The sequence below is a fragment of the Chionomys nivalis genome, chromosome X (assembly GCF_950005125.1).
Source record: "Chionomys nivalis chromosome X, mChiNiv1.1, whole genome shotgun sequence".
Taxonomy (NCBI): domain Eukaryota; kingdom Metazoa; phylum Chordata; class Mammalia; order Rodentia; family Cricetidae; genus Chionomys; species Chionomys nivalis.
The window spans coordinates 59,222,161-59,236,367 of record NC_080112.1 but is presented as its reverse complement, the minus strand read 5'-3'; the positions used below and the strand labels follow the sequence as shown (position 1 = coordinate 59,236,367).

At 38.0% G+C, this 14,207-nt stretch overlaps 1 pseudogene; it reads right to left on the bottom strand.

The window, feature by feature from the left end:
• Positions 1-1,428: 1,428 nt before the first annotated feature.
• Positions 1,429-1,963, bottom strand: LOC130868408 (gastric inhibitory polypeptide-like; annotated as a pseudogene).
• Between the last annotated feature and the right edge of the window lie 12,244 nt (positions 1,964-14,207).

The window sequence follows — 14,207 nt, the reverse complement described above, 5'->3', positions numbered from 1 at the left end:
ATTTGTGGTATACACACATACATGCCAGCAAAAAGCACCCATAATATAAAATAATAAAAAGTAAAGATATTATATGTGCAAATTACTTTCTTATTTTTTATTTGCTTTGTTTTTCTCAGAAAAGTTCTCATTATGTTTTCTTGGCTGACCTGGAACTCACTTTGTAGGTTAGGCTGGCCTTGAATTCTTAGAGATCTGTCTGCCTCTGTCTTGTGAGTGCTGGAAAATACCTGATAAAAAGTTGATAAAATGTACACTTAATATATAGATCTTAAGGAAGGATGGTTTAATTTTGATTCACAGTTTTCGGGTTCAGTCCATGATAGTAAGGAAGACATGGAGATCAGAGCATGAGGAAGCTGCTCACAATGCATCCAAAGTCAGACATCAGAATGAGAAATGAATGCTGAGGTCCCAGTTGCTATTTTCTTTTTATTCAGTCTAGGGAAGGCATCAAACACATTTGTGATCGATCTTTCTATTTCAGTTAGTCAAATCTAGAAACAGTCTTACATGCGTACCTAGAGCTATGCCTCTTAGGTGGTTCTAAATCCTGTCAAGTTGACAATCAGTATTAACCATCATAATATCCAAGTCCATAATAAGCATATTCTAGTAACTGGGACAGAACCAGCTCAGTCTACAAACCAACACCATTGTTACAAGTGTGAGAACCACCTTCTCATCCGATAATTTAATCAGTGTACAAGTTTTGACATTTCCATGCAACTATAGGCAATATCTTCTATGCTATTCTCTTCTTCCAGATGGCATTATTTCTTTTTTAAGCCATAATATTAGTTTTACCATTTAGGGATATCTGTAAATAAGGCAAAAAAGCATGATTTTGTTTATACTTCACTCTTCTAGCCTAAACTCTTCTCAAAGAAATTTTACAAACTAATCTGATTCATTTCACTGAAACTATCAGACTGCCATGACTGTTTCTGACTTCAGTAAGAGGCTATAGAGGTTTTCAGTGTTGGATTCAATTACTTAGGAGCTCTGATTTCAGCCACCTAAAGAAAGCAGATCCCACGGAATGGCTTATGATTGCTCCTCTTCTTTCTCATGTCTAATTTCGAGGCCTGAAGATTACAGGCCACTTTTATTGCTCTTCATCGATTTTCTCTCTGTTTTCCCTGATGTTTTTTAAATATAGAGAACATACACCACTCTGTTAGGAAACTTTAAATTATGTTTAGAATTTTCCATAAAAATGTATAAAGTTTTAAATACTTGACATCTGAAATTTTTTAAAAGAATCATATTGTCATAAAAATAAACAGTTGTCAAAAACTCTGTGTAGGCAGACCAATTTAGTAAGTTTCTCAGTTCTATCACAATAGGCATCATGTGTGTTTTATGGATGCTTATTCTTTCTCTGTGTATAAAATTGCCACAAAGGTGTCAATATTTTTTTTGACTTTAGCTCAAGACTTTATTGGTTTTTTTTTCTCTTGAAAACTTTGGATCAGGGCAGAAGTAGGAACTGAGGGGGCAAAGGGCAGAGTCCAGTCCTGCTCTGGGCCAGGTCAGGCACTGAGACCTCAGCCAACAGAGCTCTTTTTGGTCCACCATCCAGGCCAGTAGCTCTGTGAAAGTCCCTGAGCACATCTTCATCGCTGGGGTTCTTGGCAAGGAACTCTGTTGTCCCTCTGTCTCCTCATTTCCCTGAGATTGTCCTACTATCCCCAAGGCCTGGGCCTCTCTCTAGGTAATTTGTGTTTCCTGTCATTCTTCCTCTTCTGGGCCAGCAGCCAGTTCACAAGGTCTTTTTGGTGGATCTTGTTCATGGCAATGCTGTAATTGCTGATGAAATTCTCCCCTGCATACCTCGGGCCTCGAGGCAGGGTTACCAAATTTAGCAGGGGATCTGAATTGAACCTCTTCTTTTTCTCCCAGCCCAGCTGCCAGGAAGAGGAGCACCCACAGTAGAGAGCCAAGTCTTCATAGCTACCATCTTTTGCTATCTTCCTAGGTTGTGGGCCTGAGCTGAGAGGAAAAAACGGCTGGCTGATACTGCACTGGGAATGGATCCAGGAGTCTACTTGATGCTGGGACTTGGGTGAGTGCTGAGAGCTGGGGTGGGGTAGAAACTAAGGATTTCATGAAGTGATTGGAAGGGACAATGGAGCTTTGACCCAGAGACTGATCCTGCTTAGTGGATTCTTGGTAATAAATACTTTTAATGAATTGGGATGTAAATAAATCTGAGTACATACACCTGAATCACACCTGGCTGTTGTCTCATTCTAATGTGTTGGACTTAGCATGAACTTATCTCTAGTTTTTAATTATTTCCTAGAAATTATAGAAGCTGTTTCTTTTTTATTTATTTATTTATTTTTTATTCTTTTTTAATTAAAATTTCCACCTGCTCCCCGTTTCCCATTTCCCTCCCCTCCTCCCAAATATTGCCCCCTCCCCCCACTTCCCTCCCCCTATCCCCACTCCTCTTCTCCTCCCCCCACTCCATTCCCCCTCCCTCTCGATACTGAAGAGCAGTCCAAATTCCCTGCCCTGCGGGAAGACCAAGGTCCTTCTATCTACGTCCAGAAAGCTAAGCGTCCAAACAGGCTAAGCTCCCACAAAGCCAGTTCATGTATTAGGATCGAAACCTAGTGCCATTGTCCTTGGCTTCTCATCAGTCTTCATTGACCGCCATGCTCAGAGAGTCCGGAATCAACCCATGCTTATTCAGTCCCAGTCCAGCTGGCCTTGGTGGGCTCCCAATAAATCAGTTCCACTGTCACAGTGGGTGGGTGCATCCCTCGTGGTCCTGATTTTTTGCTCATGTTCTCCCTCCTCTGCTCCTCATTTGGACCTTAAGAGCTCAGACCGTTGCTCCAAATTGAGACTCTGTCTCTACCTCGATCCATCACCAGATGAAGGTTCTAAGGTGATATGCAAGATATTCATCAGTATAGGATAGGGTCATTTCAGGTTCCCTCTCCTTAGTTGCCCAAGGTACCAGCTGGGGACATATTCCTGGACACCTGCGAACCCCTCAAGAGTCAAGTCTCTTGCCAACCCTAAGATGGCTCCCTTAGATAGGATATATACTTCGCTGCTCCCGTATCCATCCTTCCTATATCCCAACCATCCCAATCCCCCGAGCTCCTCCCATCCTCCCCTTCTCATATTTCTCATCCCATTTCCCCTTTGCCCCATGCCACCTCACCCGCAAATTCCCAGTTTTGCCCTGCAATCTTGTCTACTTCCCCCTCTCCATGCGGATGTTTCTTAAGATTTATTACTGTGTTTAAGGACTCCAAAGTTAATTTTACTTCTATCATTTCAATGGAGCAACAAATGCCTCTGCTCAAATCCAAAGCATGGACTTGGAGACATGGAGTGCATCAGAACTGAGGCTTACTGATGGTCTTAAAAGAAACGGTATGTGATTATTAAGCACAACCAGGTTGGTTATAACAAACAATTTCAACCCTATCACACAAATCTCTTCTTTGCTTTTTCATAGGCTTAGTACCATCACCTCCTGAGACCAATTTCACCTTTATATCACCATCTTGCAGTATCTATCTCACTGTTTTTTTCTCCCTCTTTCCCAGTAGGCCTACATCAAAAACTGGTTGTTGATAAAACTGAATAACTATATGACATTTCCTAGTGATGGAATATTGTCTCTGAGCGTATTCTTAGTTCTATCTCCTTCTCTCCATCTTTTTTTCTATTTCTTGTCCCCTGTCCATAGGAGTTGATTGATAAATATTAAATTTAATTAAAAGCAATAAAAGATACTAAGACATGCTATTTTTAAGAAAATTTTTTATTTTACATATACTAACATACATAGATAATTTGCTCACAAGGGGCAATAACTTCATTTCAGAGGATCCAACACAATCTTCTGGCCTCTGTGGACAATTTTACATATGTGGCATATACTCATTCAGAAACATATGCATTATACACACAGAGAAAAATTTAAAAAGTTTTAAGAAAAATAAATTTCCAAGTCAATGTGAAGTCTTAGGACTATCAAACAAATTAAAATAGATAAGAATGTTACACACATTTCTAAGCATATACTGAAAAGTAAAAATCTGTGGTACTGTCTTAGTTAGGGTTTCTTTTGCTGTAAAAAGAAACCACGACCATGACAACTTATAAAGGAATACATTTAATTGGGTAAGAGAGCCTTACAATTCAGAAGTTTTGTCCATTACCTTCATGAAAGGACATGGCAGCAAGCAGGCAGAAATGGTGATGGACAAGGAGCTGAGAGTTCTACATCTTGATCTGAAGGCAACAGCAATCAACTGTGAGCCACACTTAGTATAGCTTGAGCATAGATCTCTAAGCCTACCTCCACACTGACACCATTCCCTCAACATGACCATACCCATTCTAACAAAGCCTAACTTCCTAATAGCCCCACCCCCTTTAGAGGCAATTTCTTTCAAGCCATCAGATATATTTTTATAGGGACAATAAAATTTCAGCTTTTACTCTAAAACTGTTGTTCTCAAACTTCCTAATGCTGCAATCCTTTAGTAGAGTTCTTCATGTTCTGGTGATCCCAACCATAAAATTATTTCATTGCTAATTTATTATTGGAAATTTGCCACTGTTTTGGATTGTAATATAAATAGCTACTATGCAGTTATCTGATATATGACTCCCAAAGTATTGCAACCCACAAACTGAGAATTGCTGTTCTAAAATTCTGGAAATTTATATTAAATGACATTTTTTAATTGATGATATTAAAGGTATTAGTAGCAATTCTCAGTTTTTGCTATGATAAAATACCGTGACTCAGGCAACTCATAAAAGGAAGAATTTTTTCTTTGGGTGGTGAGGGTTATGATTCCAGAAAGAGAGCCTGTAGTGGTGGGAATCATGGCAGTAGCAGATGGCCTGAGTAGGAAGCAGAACAATCACTTTTCCATCCATATTCAGAAAAAAATGAATTGAAAATGGTGTAAGGCTATAAAATTTTAAAACTTCCTTATAGTGGTTTGATTAAGAAGGTCATCCATAAGCTCATAGATTTGAATGCTTAATCACCAGAGAGTGGCACTATTTGTAAGGAATAGGAGGTATACACTTGTTGAATGAGGTGTGTCACAGGAAGTAGCCACCCATGACAATCCCATGGTATCTCTTGGTCAGGATCAGGACATAGCTCTCATGTACTTCTCCAGCACCTTTTCCCCTGTTTATATATCTATGTCTCTTATCATGATGATTAAGGACTAAACTTCTAAAACTGTAAGGAAGTCCTTGATTAAATGTTTTCTCTTATAAGGATTGATTTCGTCATGGTGTCTCCACCACAATAAAACACTAAGACACTCCCCAAATGACATACTTCTTCAAGCAAGGCCATACCTGCTAAAGATTCCATAACTGACCAAAAGAGAACCACCAGATAGGGACCATATGTTCAAATATATAAGCCTATGGGGGACATTAATCTCTGAAACTATTACACTGTTTTACTTATAAGTTACTTTTATTATTGCTACCAATTCCAAAATGAGGAACCCAATAGGTAAGGAGCACTGAAAAACATAAATGAATAAAGCTAATTTCTCTTCCCACTCTTTGCTAATACACTACCAAATATAATATAGAATGCAAAATCTGCTAATTTATAAGCCAAAATATTTAACAAAAGGAAGAAATAGCACAAGGTAATTTTAAAAAGTTAATTTCTATTTTAAAAGTTATTTTATTGCTTTGTAAACTGGGATGTTCTAATCAGTCAGCATTTTTATTTTAAATATCTGTACAGTACTTTATATTTTATCATGGTCATCTGAAAAATGTAAAGTTTTAGTCTACATTGAATATAAGAAAATTAAATGCCACAGTTCAAGTGTAGCTTCTTTTACGTACATAACTCTGAAGATTGTGATCAACTCTGAAATTTAAAATTAAGGTTGAATTCTTGGCTTCTTATATAATTTCACTTTGTTGTGGTTTTTTGGCTATTGGCTATACCTTATAAACCAGTTGCTGTTGTTTTGTTTTGTTTTGCACACATTTCTTCCAGTAACACTTAAATGATGGATCCCAGACAGACTAACATCAGACAAGGAGGTTACAATTACTTTACAAAAATAAAGTTGAAACATGGTATTACTGTATATCCCAGGCTGACTTTGAACTTGAGATCATCCTGCATATGCATCACATGTGCTAGGATTATAAGCTTACTTATACCCAAACAGAAGGCTGAAAGTACACTTGATCTCTTGTTAACCCTGTTAATTATATTTGTGTTCTTTTAAGTTATATGACCCACCTACACACAGACATAGAGAGCTTTCTATAGGGGGTGCAGAAACTTGCCAATGCCTGAGTTATTAGGTCTAGGTGGAGTTTCAAGATAACAAGTAAAAATATAAAGACTTTTTGGATTTATTTATGTACCACAGGTTGGAAGTCACTACAAAACTCCATAGAGGGTATGTCTCTACCCATCAACATCAAGTCAATGTGAGTCCTATAGCAGTATTATAAAATATCCTTTTCAGGGATTCATAGGAGTGTGGTCAGAGTAAGGGAGAAGAAAGAAAATGTATTATCAGATTGATTTCTTACAAATGTCCAAGGCTATGTTAAAAAATTCCTCTTGTATACATGTGAGACTTCTTAAACAGTATACTAAAAAGAGATATCATAAACCTGTTTCAGAACACAGTTCATAGACATAAGGTAATGGAAGTGTAATGGGCAGATTCTGTTATCTAAATCTCTTTTAAAAGTATGACTAGGCGAAATAGAGCAGGAGGAGAAATGACATATCATATGGAGCACGTTCGTAAAAATTCACTTAAAAATCTACATTTCAAATAAGATGACTTTAAAAAGGGACATGAAGTTGAGAGGGAAAAAGGGTAAGGAACACTAGGGGAAGTTGGAGGGAGATACATCTGAATGGATTTGAACAAAGTAGGTTATATGAATATACATGAACTGGCTTTGTGGGAGCTTAGCCTGTTTGGATGCTCACCTTCCTGGACCTAGATAGAAGTGGGAGGACCTTGGTCTTCCCACAGGGCAGGGAATTTGGACTGCTCTTCAGTATCGAGAGGGAGGGGGAATGGACTGGGGGGAGGGGGAGAGGAGTGGGGATAGGGGGAGGGGAGTGGGGGGAGGGGGCAATATGTGGGAGGAGGGGGAGGGAAATGGGAAACGGGGAGCAGGTGGAAATTTTAATTAAAATAGAATAAAAATAAATAATAATAATAATAATAATTATAATACAAAAAGAATATTGTTTAAAGAATTCATTGTTCAAAGCACTATATCCATCCACTCACACTTGAGGGAGATAAAGTAGGAAACAAAAAAAAGATAGAAAAGAAAAAAGAACAAGGCAATATCCTTCTCATATGCACAGTGCTTTTTATTATTTATAAATTAGATAATTTATCAGAAATAACTGGGCAAACACGTTATCTGATCTATAGGTCTTACAATTGTATCTGTCTGGATTGCTACAAAAAGCACCCAATATCTTGTTGATATTCATCAAAACTACATTTTCCCAGTCTTATGTACAAGGATTTATAAGTTTGTCTCTCCCCGGACTTCCTAAATTTCCTCTTTCTTATTTGGTTTTATATATTCACTATCTTTGGTACTTAAATGTATTCGTGTAATATTCACTTTACACTAAGAATGGGGTCAAGCTTTTAACGTTTCCAAGGAAACATGCCATTTAATACTATTTTGGTCACTCTGTCATTCATATATCATGGAATTTTTTTAAACACACAGAAAAGACAAGACATAATAAATGATTATATGCTGCCAATATTTTTATTAGCTCTGCCCATATTAGACATTTCACATTTGATCTTAACTCAACTATTTACTAGACCCAAGAATCAATATTTTTGCTGTGTTAAATGATGTTTCTGCAATCCTTGAGAGAATCATATTTTACAAGCTGCTTCTTGAAATGTGCTACCACTAGGCTGAATAAAATTCTGTATGCTTTGGGTTTTGTGTGTTCATAAATCGTGTCTCATGTCTGAGAATTCAACATTTCTTGAATAAGTTCCTTTTAATTCTTCTCTCATACAATATATTCCAACCAGTTTCACAGCTTTTTCCACCTAGACTCCTCCCAGTCCTTCTCACTTCCCCTTTTCCCCAAATCCACTCATTCTCTGTTTCCCTTCAGAAAAGAGCAGGCCTCCCAGGTATATTAACTGAACACAACATAACATACATTAAGACTAGGAAAAAACTCTTATATCAGTGTTAGGAATAAGGAATAATTCTTAAGAGGAGCCTCTCCACCGATGCAAATAATTCCAATCGGACCAAATTAGACGAAATAAAAGATGCTCACATTAAATAAATGGAGTGCTCCTGGATGGGTGGGAACATGGCGTGGGGAAGAAAGAGACAGCAGGGGAGACCACACAAAACCTGAAGACCACGTGTTCCTTTTTCAGGCGACAGCCTAAATAGCCTGTGGGAGTGGTCCTGACTCTCCCTGGGGAGGGGTCAGTGCTTGGCAGGCTTTTCTGGAGGTGTAGTCCATACCAAGTCAACTCCCAGGCCAGGGGCTGGGCTGACACTTTGAACCAAAGTGTCCCAGGGGAGAAGGCTTAAGATGGATGCCAGAGAGACATGTTTCTACCAGTTTCTGGTTATTTTGATAAAAGTTTCTATGAACGTAGTTGATGTGATGTGTTCTTTGGGTGTATGCCCAGAGTGGTATAGCTCAGTCTTGAGGTAGTTTGATTTCCAATTTTCTGAGAAACTGCTATATTGATTTCCAAATTGGCTGTACAAGTTTGCATTCCCACCTGCAATTTAGGAGTGTTCCTTTGTTCCACATCCTCTCCAGCATAAGTAGTCATTTGTGTTTTGCATCTTAGCTATTCTGACATGTGTAAGATGGAATCTCAGAATCATTTTGATTTGCATTTCCCTGCTGGCTAAGAATCTTGTACGTTTACCTTTCTCTCTCAGCCTTTTAAGATTCCTCTACTAAGAATTTTCTGTTTAGATCTGTACCTCATTTTTAAATTGGATTATTTGGTTTGTTGATGTCTAGATTCTTGAGTTCTTCACGTATTTTTGATCTTCACCCTCTATCAGATGTAGAGTTAGTAAAGATCTTTACCCATTGTGTAGGATTCAATTTTGTCCTACTGACAATTTTTTTTGTCTTACAGAAACTGTTGGAGAAATGCTTCATTTACTATCAGTATAACTTTTCTTTCTAAGTAACTTTCTTTCCACTCTCATCAATACGGAAAGTTTAGGTAAAACCAAACAGAGAAATGATCATGGGAAAATGTAGCCTAGCTTTTAAACATCTGGGAATCTGGCAATTCTCTCATTTTAGCCTCAAATGTGCTGATTGGAGGCATGAGCCTTCTTGCCTGGCTCCTATGAATATTAGTCAAGAGAATTCAGCCAACAAAAGGCCGTGTGGTTTCAGGTCAATGCCGTATGATAGACGAGGGCTTTGTGCTTTGAGCCAATCCACAAAATAACTGATCATCCTGCTAAATTGACCAGAAGAGTTCTAGGCCACATAACTGACTCCTGACATGTCCACAGAGATAGAGCAGGAGAGCCCAGACTACAATTATAAGCAGATAGTTCTGACCAAACAGAACTGTTTTGTGTCTACCAGGTATCAGTTTTGAGAAGTAATTTCTTATATAGAAGTAGCATGTCTTTAAGGTATTCAGTAAGCAAGTCAGGCCAACAACTGGTGAATGGAATCTTGTAAAATCAAAAACTTCTATATAGAAAAGGAAAACAGTTATCATATAGAACAACTCATGCCTCTGAGGACATTAGGCATGGTGCTCTTTTCTGAATTCTGTGGGAACCAGTCACTGTACATAGTATACACATATAAGTAGCTAATGTACTCATACACATAAAATAATAAAACATTTAAATCTAAAGAATCAGAAAACAAAGGACCAAGTGAAAGAATGGGTTAAAGAACTTAACAAATAGTTTCCAATGGAAGAAATACAAATGCCCAATGAATATTTTTAAAGTGCTTAACAGCCTTAGCCATCACAGAAATGCAAAATAAACCTATTTTGAAATTTAAAAAAATTTACAAAAACTATCCTGGTGCAGAATTGTTTGCACTTGATACAGAATTATTTGACTTACAGGTTACAGTCCATAATTGGGAAGCCAGGGCATGAACTTAGGGAAGAGAAAAGGCAGGTACCATGAAAAAAATAGTGTTCAGTGACTTGATTTCTCTGGATTGTTCAACTAGCTTCTTGATACAGTTAATGTCCACCTGCCTAGGTATGTAAGATTGCAATGGTTTGGACCCTCCTACAGAAATTGCAATCAAGAAAACATCCCACAGGTATGCCCAGGGAATAATCTGATGGAGGCAATTACTCAGTTGAGGTTTCCTCATCCCAGGTGTGTCAACATGACAACTGAAGCTAACTATACAGTCTGTTAGTGTTTCAATTTTGGCCTGACATGGTCTGAGAAGTTGAGAAATTGTTTTTTAATGCAAATGAAAACTGTAACCAGACAGCCTAAAAATGAATTAAGTACACAGTAGAAAAACAATTGATACAGTGGAGTTTTGCTGTTCTCAGTAACTTTAAGTTCCAATTCAGTGGGTTCATATCACATAGTTTTGGCGTTCTGTAAATATTAGGCATTAATGATCATACCTTCTTGAAATCCTATCTATCACTAATCATTATAGCCATATATTCTCCTGTGTTTCTAATTGTCTGTTCCATCTACAGTGTTTTGCATGTCTTTCTCCTTGTGTTCAGGAAAATGATGATATAAAGTTGTTATGGGACTCTAGTTTTCCTTTCTCGGTATCTCCATGGGATAATACATTCCTTTTAAGGTGCTCTAGAAATTCAATCCTATCAGTGTCTCTTTTTGTTGTGTCTGTTTGCATTTCTCTGAATACTTCACCACTTCCAATCAGCATCTCTAGAAATGCTAGATTTAACAAGGGTTCTGGGACATTTTAAATTTAAACCTCATGGTCCCTAAAGCAATCCCTGTATAAAGGGCATTGAATTAAATGACTGGAAACTCCCATTTGTTTGAAGTGCTCTCCAGGGAGTCAGTTACTTTAAAGCTTAGAAATGAGATTTGGCAGGTAGTTGCTGAGCACCAAGGCCAGGCATCAGCTATGGATGAGAGAAAACTTCCACAAAACTTTTGTAAATGCTTCCTTGGAGTATAAAATGTATTTATCATAAGATCAGTGTCTAAACTCAAAAACTGCTAATAGTTAAATCACACTGCCTTTTCAAGTTACATTTTTATAGTTGGAGAAACTCCTTTTATAATTATTTATTTTTAATTATGGCTATGAGTTTGTGTTTGTGTGTGGGTATGTGTTCATAATTATATGTACCTGTAGAGACCAGAAGAGGACATTGGATCATGTAGAGTTGAAGTTATAGGTGATTTTGAGCCACCTGACATGGGTGCTGGGAACTAATTTCAGAGCCTCTGCAACAGTGGTATGCACTCCTACCCATCTCGCCCTTCCCTTATGTACCCTTTTGCTTATGTATTCATTTCTTTCTCAAAGTATTTGAGTACTGCATGTTGAAATCAGGTGTAAGATAGCAACATGAGACTATAGGTTCAAGAATCCAGTATTAATTTATTTGTTTGAATTCTATAGAAGTACAGATTGAGGACATAAAATCAATTGATTTTCCATAGTGCAACAAAAATGATTTTAGATTTTTTTTAAACCACAGTGTTTTTAAAATGAAAAACAGTGCATGAGAATGGTTCTAGGTTATAAGCACTAAATGTTATATACTTCAGTTTTCTGTGAAATTTTGGTGAGTTTTTCAACAATTCTAATACCCAGGTACATTAATAGTCTGAGATCAATAGTTATTCTTTCATATAAGGACTAAAAGCTAATGATTTGAGCTTACTGTCTGTTATTTCCTAAGATCCACAAGCATTTTTGTTTCTTTAGTAATGTTTCAATATGATCAAAAACCTCTGGCTAGATACTGTGTGTGTGTGTATATATATTATATATATATATATATATATATATATATATATATTTCCATTCAAAAATTTCCACTTCCTCCCTACCTCCCATTCCCCTCCTGTTCCTCTTCCCTCCCTCCCCCTCCAATCCCAAAAGAGGGCAGGGAATCCTGCCCTGTGGGAATCCAAGGCCCTCCCCACTACATCTAGGCCTAGGAAGCTTTGCATCCAAATAGACTAGGGTCCCAAAAAGCCAGTACATGCAGTAGAAACAATCCTAGTGCTATTATCAATGGCTTCTCAGTCAGCCCCCATTGTCAGCCATATTCATAGAATCTGGTTTGATTAAATGCTCATTGAGCCCCAGTCCATGGATTTGGTGAGCTCCTATTAGATCAGGCACAGTGTCTCAGTGGGTGAACCAAATCCTCATGGTCCTGACTTCCTTGCTCATCTTCTCCCTCCTTCTGCTCTTCAACTGTACCCTGGGAGCTCAGTCCAGTGCTCTGATGAGGCTGTCTGTCTCTATCTATATCCATCTCCAGATGAAGATTCTATGGTGATATTCGAGATAATCATCAGTGTGATAGTGGGGGAAGACCAGTTCCAGGCATCCTCTCCTCTACTGTAAAGGACCTAGCTGGAGACGTCCCTGTGGACACCTGGGATCCCCTCTAGAGTCAAGTTTCTTGCCAACCCTAAAATGGCTCCCTTAATGAAGATATCTTCTTCCCTGCTCCTATATCTGCCCTTCCTCCATCTCCATTCTCCCACTCCCCCAAGCTCTCCCTAATCATTCCCTTCTCCCTTCTCTCTCCCCCTCTCTCCTTCCCTCCACCCGACGTAACTGCTACCCCTACCTCCATGCTCCCAACTTTTGACCAACAATCTTGTCTGCTTCCAATTTCCAGGAGGATATATATTTTTGTTTGGGTTCACCTTATTATTTGGCTTCTCTAGGCTTGTGAACTATAGGCACAATGTCTTTTATTTATGGCTAGAGTCCACTAAAGAGTGAGTATATACCATATTCATCTTTTTGGGTCTGGGTAATCTCACTCAGGATAGTGTTTTCTATTTGCATGCAAAATTCAAGGTGTCATTTTTTTTAACCACTGAGTAGTACTCTAATGTGTATATGTCCACATTTTCTTTATCCATTCTTCCATTGAGAGGCATCTAGGTTGTTTCCAGATTCTGGCTATTAGAAATAATGCTGCTATGAACATAGTTGAACAAATGCTTTTGTATTGTGATTTGGCATCTCTTGGGTATATTCCCAAGAATGGTATTGCTGGATCCTGAGGCAGGTTGACTCTCAATTTTCTGAGAAACCACCACATTCATATCCAAAGTGGTTGCACAAGTTTGCACTCCCACCAGCAATGGATGAGTGTTCCCCTTACTCTACATCCTCTCCAGCATAAGCTATCATTGGTGTTTTTGATTTTAGCCATTCTGACAGGAGTAAGATGGTATCTCAAAGTTGTTTTGATTTGCATTTCACTGATTGCTTAAAAAGCTGAACATAACTTTATGTATCTTTTGGCCCTTTGAACTTCTTCTTTTGAGAATTCTCTGTTCAGTTCAGTACCCCATTTTTAATTGGATTATTAAGATTTTTAATGTCTAGTTTCTTGAGTTCTTTATATATTTTGGAGATCAGACCTTTGTCTGAAGTGGGGTTGATGAAGATCTTCTCCCATTCAGTAGGTTGCCTTTTTGTCTTAATGACAGCGTTCTTTGCTTTACAGAAGCTTCTCAGTTTCAAGATGTCTCATTCATTCACTGTTGCTCTTATTGTCTGTGCTATTGGGGTTATATATAGGAAGTGGTCTCCTGTGCCCATGTGGTGCAGTCTACTTTTCACTTTCTTTTCTATCAGGTTCAGTGTGGTTGTATTTATATTGAGATCTTTAATCCATTTGGGCTTGAGTTGTGTGCATGGTGATAGATATGTATCTATTTTAATTCTTCTACAGGTTGATATACAGTTATGCCAGCACCATTTGTTGAAGATGTTTTTTTTCTTCCATTGTATAATTGGAAAGGAAGAAGTCAAACTTTTGTTATTTGCAGATGATATGATAGTGTACATCAGTGACCCCAAAATCTCTACCAAAGAACTCCTACAGCTGATAAATACATTCAGTGATGTGGCAGGATACAAGATCAACTCAAAAAAAATCAGTAGCCCTTCTATACATAAAGGATAAAGA